The 13,175-nt window shown below is 37.4% G+C and overlaps 1 protein-coding gene across 1 annotated transcript in view; it reads right to left on the bottom strand.

Moving 5' to 3' along the window:
• Positions 1–2,105: 2,105 nt before the first annotated feature.
• The window catches only part of C9 (complement C9), a 60,199-nt gene continuing 49,129 nt past the window's right edge, over positions 2,106–13,175 (bottom strand). The window contains exon 10 of the mRNA XM_027095179.1: positions 2,106–2,347. The gene's annotated coding sequence lies outside the window, so the exon portion shown is untranslated. The remainder of the gene's footprint in view (positions 2,348–13,175) is intronic.

Here is a 13,175-nt window from a genome sequence, read left to right as displayed (position 1 = left end):
TCCTGATGCTCTGACACTGTTTACTACCAAGCTTACCAACATATTTTCACCATGCGCTCCATGATAATTACTTATTCTTGGTCATTCTATGATTTTCTCTCTGGGCTGGTAATTGGGACAAAAATTACACGATAAACGGAAATCGAGCAATTTCCATTAACAACGTAGCTAACTGTACAAGTCTCTCATTAAAAGGATGTTGAGTTTTCAATTTATTCATTTGAGTTTCATTTCAATCTGTGTTTATTTCTAATTGCAGATTAAGGTTGTTATTGTTATTTTAGTTGTTATCGACATAAATTCAGCAGTCTCTCAAAAATATATTTAAGAGAAGTATCTTGGCTAAGAAAAAACAGGCTAGCTGTAGCTCTCATCCATAACTCACCAATAAGTTTTTATTTTTAGTTTTTGGAGCATAATCATTTTACTTACAAAAACATGTTTCAAGTATCACTTATGTGAGCACATTTCCTGTGAACTCAATTAAGTATGTAAATCCTTGAGCGGGAAGAGGAAACAGGAAATGCGAGAAAGCTGACACACAGTATAACGATACCATCTGAAGAAGATAAAGTTATTTTTTTGTGGTATGGGCGCTGCAGTTATTCCTGCTAGTGGAAGGGAGAAGTAGCCTAGAGAACACAAAAATGGTTATAATTCTTCAAATGTCTTCATAAATTTACATTCTAGAGAACTGTTTTTGTTCAGGCAATGGTAAAATGAGGCTGTCTCCCTGGTACAAAGTGACAGCTAGATGGAGACTGTGAGGCCCAGAGACATGGTGGGGTTGGGGGAGACTGGTGAATCCAGCTTCATTTTTTTAAAGTCAATTTACAAGATGGAGGGCGAGAATGCTGATGACAACGTAAGTAACACTACTTATCGAGCCTTATTTAAAAACGTTGTCACTGTTGTATCTATCAGGTTTTAAAAGGAGCATGGTTGAAGTTGTTAGCACAGAGGGTTAGAAAGACTTATAAACTCTTACACAGTTTCAGCTTTATAACCTGAATGGCTAACATTTTAGAAAAGAAACAGGATCATCTGCTTTACGTGCCCAACAATCACAGGCCTGGGCAAGAGCCCTGAGATAGGAGAACAGGAGGATATTGAGTCTCACCTCTCCCAGAAAGCCTTCTGTGTTGCTGGCTCACTCATCTCTCCCTTTTTCTGGACTCCTGCAGACTGCACCACGAAATGAAGCTCTTTGATGTTTCCCTTTTATGGTTCTCCCATTGTATCGGTTGCATTAAGTTTGGCTCCCTAACGAGATCTGAAACTCCTCCAGTACGAATTAATTTTATTACTTCCTTCTGTCACCCTAATATCCTAGAGTAGCTTTTATTTTTAAAGCTTTTTTTGTGACTCACGGGTTCCTTTCAGAATCTGATGACAGCAGTATATCGTTTGCACACTAATTCTGCGTGTGTACAGCCTCCCTTGAAGCCCATCCTTTATGGGAAGCTGTAGGAGAACTCTTGGCTAAAATATTGTCAAACACTGGGAGATGGTCACTACATTGGTGCTTTCTGATGACGAAGTGAAAGCACACAAATGTTAAGTGACCCCTTATGTTTCCAGACTAGGGAACTGGTCAGCTAAAACTTCATTATTTTGTAAACTTGTCTTTTATCGACATGCATTTGATCCTCGCCAGGAAAGAACAACTGAAACTCACAAAATAGATCCATAGAAATTCAAGGAAATTCTAGTTTCCTTGCGTGGAGAGATATGGAATAGCCAAATGGAAAGGAGCGGGATAAAAGCAGGATAAGAAAAGGCACGCTTTAAAAAGTTGTGCGGGAGGAAACGGCTAGCTTCTGGATTTGGCTTATTTCTCTTTCACTTTTTGTTTTGAAAACAAAATGGATTTTTTTCACTCTTGCACTTTCCTTTCCATTTTTGATGAAAGGAGGCCTTAATCCTTTCAGAACATCAATGCACTAGGAAGAAAAAACGTATTAATCAACTTCAGTGAAAAATCAATTCATCTTTCAGTAGAAGGAGAATTCCTACTATATTTCAATAGGATTGTTACCCCAAAACTGGGTTTGCCTCTTGGTGGGTGTTGAGCTAAAAGACACAACCAAGCCAAAGCCCAGGAGAAGGAAGGATTGATTACTTGCAGCCAGTAAGCAGAACACCAGGGATCTTTCTCAAAGCAGCATCTCCCCGAACAGAAAAACGGGGGGAGTTTTAAGGTAAGGATACATGCATATTCATGAAGGGGCTTGGGCAGTCAACAGAATCCAAGCTTTAGTTGACTGAAGTCACGTGGGGCAGCAAAGGTCAACATCATCATCTCTTAGATCCCAGTTGATCTGGTGGTTGAGGGCTTCAGGCTAATCTTTACCCTTGAAATAGAGCTAGGAGTCTTTACAACTGATATATTATCTTTGCTATTGTTATTTTTCTTGCCTGATAACAGTCGTTTATTTGTTCCTTTAAGATCATTAATTACTGAGACCTGTTAAAGGACATTGTGGCCAGGCTTAGAGCACCAAATGGCTTAGGCCAAAAATGGCTTCTCTTATGCCAAGAAAGCCATGCCTGGTTCTTTTTCTCTAGGGACCCCCTACCCTATCTGCTTAGAAGATGAGTAAACTGTATTTAAACTCAAGAAGGGCAGGGAACAATTGTCTCTACAATTTAAACTCAACCCCAGGCAAATGTTTACTAAACTCTAAAAAAAACCTGTTGAAATAGGACAATGGAGAAATAATCTAAACTTTACTTAAGGAGTCTTTTATCAAACCAATTAATTTGGAGAGCAAAGAGACAAAGAACAAAGCTTCTAGAAGAATCCTATGTTATATATTAATTTACTTACTACTTTCTCATTTGGGATATAATTTGTATCTTACCCTCTCTTGGGATTTGGGGAGCTCCTAGAGAGCTCTGTGGGAGTCTGTTGAGTCTTTTAATCCTTTTATCTCACTGGATCTCCAACAAAAGATTTAACTGACACCATCAAAATACACACCCTCATTGGATTGATTGTTGTGCTTGAAGATTTGTTAACAATAATTGCTCTTTAATGAATAAAAGAAAGAAAAGGTCCTACATGAAAAATAGATCTATTTTTCTTTTTGTCCTTCCGCATTCATTCATTCATTCCCAGTTTCCTTCCAAACAGGAAGGTTAGGCCAGAAAGTTTGGAAAATAAACTGATGTGCTTTGGGAATTTACAGACTCAGAGAAGATGACAAAGGGGAAATGGATCACTCCCCCATTCCTGGAATTCTTATCCTGTCCCACTGTCAATTAAGTGCAGGTGTGAATATACTCATTTTCCTAGTCTGTTGTCTAATTTTAAAATAGAAATATTTCCATTTCAGTACAAGATAAATACTGATGAAGCCTTACACCTTTCTTTGCACTCAGAATATATTTCAAATTTGTTTAAATTAGTCAATTTAAAAGCATCTCCAGTTTATACTCTTTTTCCTTGAGTTTCTTTCTTTTTTTTTTTTACTTTAGAATCACCCTATTCTCTCCTTCTCTCCATTTGAAAAATTACTCAACCTGTCTTTCTTTTTTCTTTTTTTTTAATTTTATTGGTGTAAAAATTATGTAGTTGCTTTACATGTTGTGTTAGTTTCTTTCAACCTTAGTCTTTTTGGTACCCTATTTCTCAAATGAAGATTTGTCAGACTGGAAGCCTTCCTAAACACAAAATTATTTATGACAATACAAAATTGGTCATACCTGAGTGTAACCTAGTGATAACTTTCTTTTTGGTCAGAAGGATAGGAATATTTCTATTTTCAATTCTGTAGTACCTTTTGGAACTAAATACTACTACTTAATAATGCTATACGGCAGACTTAGGGGTATGTATAATGTAGCTATGAAAACAAATGTAATAGAACACAACTTGTGAAATGACTCAATGTCACCCTGACCCTCTTTTCTCTTGTCCTTTCCAGGTAGATTGACTTTAGTAGGCTAACACACGGTTAAAAAAATCACTGTTCAACAAATGATACTGGGATATTCACATTGCAAAAGAATGAACTTGGAATCTTACCTTATACCATATACAAAAATTAACTCAAAATGGATCAAAGACCTAAACATAAGAGCTAATAAAACTATAACACTCTTGGAAGAAAACATAGGGGAAAAGCTGCATGACATTGACATTGGATCCAGGGATTTTTTTGGGTATGACACCAAAAGCACAGGCAACAAAAGGAAAAGTAGATGAATTAGACTTCAACATTAAAAACTTCTTGCAAATCAAATATCTGTTAAGGGATTAATTTCCAGAATATATAGAGAACTCCTACAACTCAACAACAACAAAAAACCTGATTAACAAATAGGCAAAGGACTTGGGCATACATTTCTCCAAAGAAAATATACTAAAGCCAATAACCACATGAAAAGATGCTCAACATCATTAATAATTAGGGAAGTGTACTTTAAACTCACAATGAGATACCACTTCATACCCATTAGGACGGTTATTATAAAAAAAACAAACTAAAACTCTCAAACACAAAAGATATTACACTAAGTGAAATAAATCAGATACAAAAGGACAAATGTTTTGTGAGTCCACTTATCTGAGGTACCTGAAATAGTCAAATTCATAGAGATAGAAAGTAGAATAGTAGCTACCATAGCTGGGGCAGTAGGGAATGGAGAGTTACTGTTTAATGTGTACAATACGATGCGCATTGTAATGAAACTCTTCATACGGAGTTTCAGTTTGGGATGATGAAAAGCTTCTGGAGGTGGAGAGTGGTGACGGCTGCACAATGTGAATGTGCTTAAAGCCACTAAACTGTACACTTAATAGTAACCAAATGGTAAATTTTATGTAATGTGTATTTTGCTACAGAAAAAAACACCTCCTCTTTTTTTTTTTTTTAAAGTATCATCAGGGTAAAATTATATTCAGGTAAGTGGTTACAAGAACAGAAAGCATATTCAGAACTTAACAGTTTGTAAATCTAACCAGGTTTTTTTGGGTTTTTTTGCTGTTAAGTTTTTTTTTTGATTTGAATTTTATTTTATTTATTTATTTTTTATATGGCAGGTTCTTATTAGTTATCTATTTTATATATATTAGTGTATATACATCAATCCCAATCTCCCAATTCATTCCACCACCACCTCCCTCCCCACCCCCCCACTTTCCCCCCTTGATGTTCTCTACATCTGTGCCTCTGTTTCTGCCTTGCAAATGGTTCATCTGTACCATTTTTCTGGATTCCCCATATATGCATTAATATATGATATTTGTTTTTCTCTTTCTGACTTACTTCACTCTGTATGACAGTCTCTAGGTCCATCCACGTCTCTACAAATGACCCAATTTCATTCCATTTTATGACTATTATTCCATTGCATATATGTGCCACATCTTCTTTATCCATTCTTCTGTCAATGGGCATTTAGGCTCTTTCCATGACCTGGCTATTGTAAACAATGCTGCAATGAACATTGGGGTGCACGTGTCTTTTTGAATTATGGTTTTTTCTGGGTATATGCCCAGTAGTGGGATTGCTGGGTCATATGGTAATTCTATTTTTAGTTTTTAAAGGAACCTCCATACTGTTCCCCATAATGGCTGTATCAACTTACATTCCCACCAACAGTGCAAGAGGGTTGCACTGTGCAAGGTAGATTGCTTTGGGTAATATAGTCATTTTCACAATATTGATTCTTCCAATCCTAGAACATGGTATATCTCTCCATCTGTTTGTGTAATCTTTGACTTCTTTCATCAGACTTATAGTTTTCTGGGTAGAGGTCTTTTACCTCCTTAGGTAAGTTTATTCCTAGGTATTTCATTCTTTTTGTTGCAGTGGTGAATGGCACTGTTTCCTTAATTTCTCTTTCTGATCTTTCATGGTTAGTGTATAGGAATGCAAGAGATTTCTGTGCATTAATTTTGTATCCTGCAACATTACCAAATTCATTGATTGACTCTAGTAGTTTTCTGGCAGCATCTTTAGGATTACCTATGTATACTGTCATGTCATCTGCAAACAGTGACAGTTTTACTTCTTCTTTTCCAATTTGTATTCCTTTTATTTCTTTTTCTTCTCTGATTGCTGTGGCTAGGACTTCCAAAATTATGTTGAATAATAGTGGTGAGAGTGGACATCCTTGTCTTGTTCCTGATCTTAGAGGAAATGCTTTCAGTTTTTCACCATAGAGAATGATGTTTGCTGTGGGTTTGTCATATATGGCCTTTATTATGTTGAGGTAGGTTCCCTCTATGCCCAATTTCTGGAGAGTTTTTATCATAAATGGGTGTTGAATTTTGTCAAAAGCTTTTTCTGCATCTATTGAGATGATCATATGGTATATCAATTTGTTAATATGGTGTATCACATTGATTGATTTGTGTATATTGAAGAATCCTTGCATCCCTGGGATAAATTCCACTTGATCATGGTGTACGATTCTTTTAATGTGTTGCTGGATTCTCTTTGCTAGTATTTTGTTGAGGATTTTTGCATCTATTTTCATCAGTGATATTAGTCAGTAGTTTTCTTTTTTTGTTGTATCTTTGTCTGGTTTTGGTATCAGGATGATTGTGGCTTCATAGAATGAGTTTGGGAGTGTTCCTTCCTCTGCAGTTTTTTGGAAGAGTTTGAGAAGGATGGGTGCTAGCTCTTCCCTAAATGTTTGATAGAATTCACCTGTGAAGCCACCTGGTCTTGGACTTTTGTTTGTTGGAAGATTTTTAATCACAGTTTCAATTTCATTACTTGTGATTGTTCTGTTCATATTTTCTATTTCTTCCTGTTTCAGTCTTGGAAGGTTATACATTTCTAGGAATTTGTCCATTTCTTCCAGGTTGTCCATTTTATTGGCATAGAGTCGCTTGTACTAGTCTCTCAGGATGCTTTGTATTTCTGCAGTGTCCATTGTAACTTCTCTTTTTTCATTTCTAATTTTATTGATTTGAGTCCTGTCCCTCTTTTTCTTGATGAGTCTGGCTAATGGTTTATCAATTTTGTTTATCTTCTCAAAGAACCAGCTTTTAGTTTTATTGATGTTTGCTATTGTTTTCTTTGTTTCTATTTCATTTATTTCTGCTCTGATCTTTATGAGTTCTTTCCTTCTACTAACTTGGGTTTTGTTTGTTCTTCTTTCTCTAGTTCCTTTAGGTGTAAGTTTAGATTGTTTATTCAAGATTTTTCTTGTTTCTTGAGGTAGGATTGTATTGCTATAAACTTCTCTATGAGAACTGCTTTTGCTGCATCCCATGGGTTTTGGATCATTATGTTTTCATTGTCATTTGTCTCAAGGTATTTTTTGATTTCCTCTTTGATTTCTTCAGTGATCTCCTGGTTATTTAATAATGTATTGTTTAGCCTGCATGTGTTTGTGTTTTTTACATTTTTTTCCCTGTAATTGATTTCTAATCTCATAACATTGTGGTTGGAAAAGATGCTTGATATGATTTCAATTTTCTTAAATTTACCAAGGCTTGATTTGTGACCTAAGATGTGATCTATCCTGGAGAATGTTCTGTGCGCACTTGAGAAGAAAGTGTAATCTGCTGTTTTCGGATGGAATGTAGTATAAATATCAATTAAATCTATCTGGTCTACTGTGTCATTTAAAGCTTGTGTTTCCCTATTAATTTTCCATCTGGATGATCTGTCCATTGGTGTAAGTGAGGTGTTAAAGTCCCCCACTATTATTGTGTTACTGTCGATTTCCTCTTTTATAGCTGTTAGCATTTGTCTTATGTATTGAGGTGCTCCTATGTTGGGTGCATATATATTTATAATTGTTATATCTTCTTCTTAGGTTGATCCCTTGATCATTATGTAATGTCTTTCCTTGTCTCTTGTAACATTCCTTATTTTAAAGTCTATTTTATCTTATGAGTATTGCTACTCCAGTTTTCTTTTGATTTCCATTTGCATGGAATATCTTTTTCATCCCCTCACTTTCAGTCTGTATGTGTCCCTAGGTCTGAAGTGTGTCTCTTGTAGACAGCATATATACAGGTTTTGTTTTTGTATCCATCCATGAGCCTGTGTCTTTTGGTTGGAGCATTTAATCCATTCACATTTAACGTAATTATTGATATGTATGTTCTTATTACCATTTTCTTAATTGTTTTGTGTTTGTTTTTATAGGTCCTTTTCTTTTGTGTTTCCTACTTAGAGAAGTTCCTTTAACATTTGTTGTAGAGCTGGTTTGGAGGTGCTGAATTCTCTTAGCTTTTGCTTGTCTGAAAAGCTTTTGATTTCTCCATCAAATCTGAATGAGATCCTTGCCAGGTAGAGTAATCTTGGTTGTAGGTTCTTCCCTTTCATCACTTTAAATATGTCATGCCACTCCCTTCTGGCTTGTAGAGTTTCTGCTGAGAAATCAGCTGTTAACCTTATGGGAGTTCCCTTGTATGTTATTTGTCATTTTTCCCTTGTTGCTTTCAATAGTTTTTCTTTCTCTTTAATTTTTGTCAGTTTTATTACTATGCGTCTCAGTGTGTTTCTCCTTGGGTTTATCCTGCCTGTGTCTCTCTGTGCTTCTTGGACTTGGGTGGTTATTTCCTTTCCCATGTTAGGGAAGTTTTCGGCTATAATCTGTTCAAATATTTTCTTGGTCCTTTCTCTTTCTTTTTCTTCTTCTGGGACCACTATAATGTGCATGTTGGTGCCTTTAATGTTGACCCAGTGGTCTCTTAGGCTGTCTTCATTTCTTTTCATTCTTTTTTCTTTATTCTGTTCCATGGCAGTGAATTCCACCATTCTGTCTTCCACGTCACTTATCCGTTCTTCTGCCTCAGTTATTCTGCTATTCTGATTCCTTCTAGTGTAGTTTTCATTTCAGTTATTGTATTGTTCATCTCTGTTTGTTTGTTCTTTAATTCTTCTAGGTGTTTGTTCTTTAATTCTAGGTCTTTTTTAAACATTTCTTGCATCTTCTTTATCTTTACCCCCATTCTTTTTCCAAGGTCCTGGATCATGTTCACTATCATTATTCTGAATTCTTTTTCTGGAAGGTTGCCTACATCCACTTCATTTAGGTTTTTTTCTGAGGTTTTATCTTGTTCCTTCATCTGGTACATAGTCCTTTGCCTTTTTATTTTGTCTGTCTTTCTGTGGATGTGGTTTTCTTTCCACAGGCTGCAGGATTGTAGTTCTTCTTGCTTCTGCTCTCTGCCCTCTGGTGGATGAGGCTATGTAAGAGGCTTGTGCAAGCTTCCTGATGGGAGGGACTGGTGGTGGGTAGAGCTGGGTGTTGCTTGGTCAGCAGAGCTGAGTAAAACTTTAATCTGTTCCCTCCCTGTTGGTTGTTTGGCCTGAGGCAACCCAGCACTGGAGTCTAGAGGGTGTTTGGTGGGGCTAATGGTTGACTCTGGTAGGGTTCATGCCAAGGAGTACTTCCCAGAACTTCTGCTGCCAGTGTCCTTGTCCCTGTGGTGAGCCACAGCCACCCCCCTGCCTCTGCAGGAGATCCTCCAACAGTAGCAGGTAGATCTGGTTCATTCTCCTCTGGGGTCCCTGCTCCTTCTCCCTGAATCCTGATGTGCGCACTACTTTGTGGGTACCCTCCAAGAGTGGAGTCTCTGTTTCCCCAAGTCTTGTCAAAATCCTGCAATCAAATCCCGCTAGCCTTCAAAGTCTGTTTCTCTGGGAATTCCTCCTCCCGTTGCCAGACCTGCAGCTTGGGTAGCCTGATGTAGGGCTCAGAACCTTCACTCCAGGTGACTTCTATGGCATAATTGTTCTCCAGTTTGTGAGTCACCCACCCAGCAGTTATGGGATTTTATTTTATTGTGATTATGCCCCTCTTACCATCTCATTGCAGCTTCTCCTTTGTCTTTGGATGTGGGGTATCTTTTTTGGTGAGTTCCAGTGTCTTCCTGTTGGTGATTGTTCAGCAGTTAGTTGTGACTCTGGGCTCTCACAAGAGGAAGTGAGAGCATGTCCTTCTACTCAGATCTCTTGAACCAATCTCCGAAAACACCTCCTCTTAAAAAAAAAGTCATTGAACCCACTAATTATTTACAGGAGAGTACTAAGCCACTCTGCCATATACAGTTATCCTCCATTTTCAGTTTTAATCATCTTGGCTGTCTAATGTCACAAACATTAGAGTGAAACTTGAGAAGATTTATATCAGTAGCCTTGCATGATACCATAGCAACAGCTACAATTTATTGCTATTAGGTGCCAAGGTTTTTATATGCTTTATCTCAATGAATCAACCTAACAATTCTATGAAGGATATATTACTAACCCCGGGCATATCTTGGGGTTTAGGAGTTTAATAATTTGTCTAGTGTTAAAAAGCCACACCATTCCATTCTCTTGAACCATTTCTTAGTGTAGTAGGGAGTAATGAACATGAGGTGGTTGTGGAGGGGCTGGGAGAGGGTTGGTGGACAGAAAGATAGATGGTTGTCCTACAAATCATTTATGTGTGTGTGTGTGTGTGTGTCTGTGTGTGTGAATGTGTGGAAGAGAGGGAGAGAGAGAGAGAAGTTTTATTTTCTTTGAAAATAAATGTAAGCTGAGCCTAGTCTTTATTCACCATTTTGGGTTGATTTTCATAAATATTGGGACACCAACTCAGGAGCTTCTCTTGTGAGGTTTTTGGATGCAGTGTTCTGCGGTGTTTACAATCAAATACACACTCAAAGGGTCTTGGGGAGACCATGGTGTAAAGCTGGTGTGTGTTGGCAGTGAGCAGGCATATGTCTACCAATGTCATCAGTAGAATGAATAAGCAACCTGAGTTTTACGTATAAAAAGGGAAAAGCGTAAAAATGTAGCAATTCTCTGAAGGTTTTTTTCTTATTAAGGCCGAGGAAACATGAATGCCCATCCAGCTTTCCCAGGTCCTTTGATAATGGCTGGAGCTCATTATAATGATCTGAATGTACGGCCTGAGCATTAGAGGACTGTTTCCCTCACACATCCCTTGCTCTTTGAATTTGTGGTGTGCCCTGTCAGAGAGCATGTGTGGGTAATACGGCACTCAGTCTGGCCAGACCAAGCTAGGACTTCCCTTCTCAGGAAACCTCAATCCCGGATGAGCCATGTAAGCCTTAGCCTCCAGGAGGTCCTCATCTCCCCCAGTTTCTGGTGATTCTTCCTCTATGCTGATTCTTGCCGGGCAGTTTCTGGTGTCTCAGTGTTGCACCCTGCTGGAAATGCTCTACCAGATATGCCACCTTTGGAGGAAGTTGGAGTCTCACTGTCAACAGTGAACCTACAATCTTTCCCCCATTTACAGGAAAGGGACTCTGATAAATCATTAAGCTGACCCTCAGGAGTCTGGTCGAGGCTCAGCAATTTTCTTGTTTGACAATTTGTAATTCACAAGGATGCAAGGAATTCCCAGTAGTTACTATGGTAACTCTACCTTAATCCAGATGCTCTACATCAGGAACTCTCTCAACAGTGGATTGTCTAAGAACACACTAGAGTTCAGTATTTGTATGTATTTAACATCCTAATTCTTTCTGATTCACTTAGGTTTCTGGGGGGCAGGAAATAGGTATTTTCTTGAGCACCAATGCTATTTTATACCCTAAAGGGCCTGGCACTTTTATTATTAGAGAACTATCTCTGTGTCCTACCTTACATTAAAATACATCTCATATCAAACAACATTTTCCTTTGCTGGAAAAAAAACCTTGAAAATTAGTTTTTAAATTTCGCTTTTGAAATTATTTGTATTGTGATTTCTCAGCAATCATGTACATTCTTGAGAATTTCTGTGAAGTGAGGAAAACTAACTTAAATTTATTTATAAAGGTGTGAAAATTTTATTAATAAAAAAACAATGAGCGAATTGACATGATAATGTTGTTGACATATAATTAAATATTTATTAATTTTGATTTTGCTTTTTTCCCCTTGTACTTTGAGCCCTTCTTTTCTCCTTCCTTCTCCTTCTTCTTCTTTTAGGGTTCTCGGACCTTTTCAAAGCTCTCAGATCTTAAGTACCATGCTATCTAATGAATAAAATTGTATAGCCAGCTCCTTTAATTAGCTCCTTATGTGGGTAGACTTAACCTTACGCAACTCATAAGGCTAGGTATTAAGTTGGATCATATGAAATCACTGGATTTGGGAGTTTGTTTTGTTTTTGGTAAAATATGACTAAATAGAGACAATTTCACATGATTTAACCTAATGGTTTTTGGTTGCAAATACAATACACTTTTCTCCTTGGAGACATAGAGTTAAATCGGAGAGCTAAGACCTAAACAAGCAGAGTTCTGTGCTTGTGGTAGGTGTTTGGCAAGTATTTGCAGAATGAATGCATGCATGTATCCAGGAATGACAGAACAAGATGCAAGGACGTAAACAAGAGCAAAACTGCATGATACAGACTTGTGGTAATGGAACTGGCAGAACGTATTCATCATACAAAGAACTTTCACAATTACTTTCTTTTTAACCAACACTCTCTTTTTAATTCAATTTTGTTTTGCTAGCAAGGGATTGGCATTGGCTGTAGGAGAAAGCAGTCCTGGCATATTTCACTGCTGACTCTCCTCATTAGGGAATAAAAAATGGAAATATCATAGGAGTTTAAGGAGGAAAAGAAGCATTGTGGATCTAAGAGAGAGGAGACTTCAGAGGCTGGCAGGATTTTCATGAAGCACGTTGCTTTTCATTTGGCAGCAAGAACTATCTCTGGAAGGTCCTGATGTTTTTCTTTCCATATGATCCTAGGGAAACAAACAGCAGCTCTTTTTTTTTTTTTTTTTTTTTGGCTGGCAATACTAGGAAAAAACCAAAAGATTATCAAATCTTAACGATTAATAGAACTTCAACTTCGGGTCAATCCACCCACCCATTTATTCATCCTTTTATCTTGTTGTACCATAATGTGCGAGATACTGTCTAGGTGCTGGGAGAAGAGTGAGATTTAAGATATAAGACACATTTCCAAACTAGAGGTGATGTTCCTCTTGTGTCGGGTGAGTAAGTGTGATTAGTGCTGAAAGAACAAGGGGGAAAGCACTCAGGGAGCTTAGACAGAGAACTGATGCCTGAAGATGCTGGAGGAGATTTCATCAGAGGTGTTAATTGACCTGGGTCCAGAATAGAGGTTTTTAACCCTGGCTATAGATTAGAATAACCAGAGGATTTAAAAGAAGAAAGGAAGAAAGAAGAAAGAAAAAAAGAAAGAAAGAAAGAAAGAAAGAAAGAAAGAAAGAAAGAAAGAAA

This window comes from Aethalodelphis obliquidens, unplaced genomic scaffold (assembly GCF_003676395.1).
Source record: "Aethalodelphis obliquidens isolate GAN/ISIS:26980383/991018 unplaced genomic scaffold, ASM367639v1 scaffold4, whole genome shotgun sequence".
NCBI lineage: Eukaryota > Metazoa > Chordata > Mammalia > Artiodactyla > Delphinidae > Aethalodelphis > Aethalodelphis obliquidens.
Note: the sequence above shows the minus strand (reverse complement) of the source record. Positions and strands in the feature narration are given on the sequence as shown.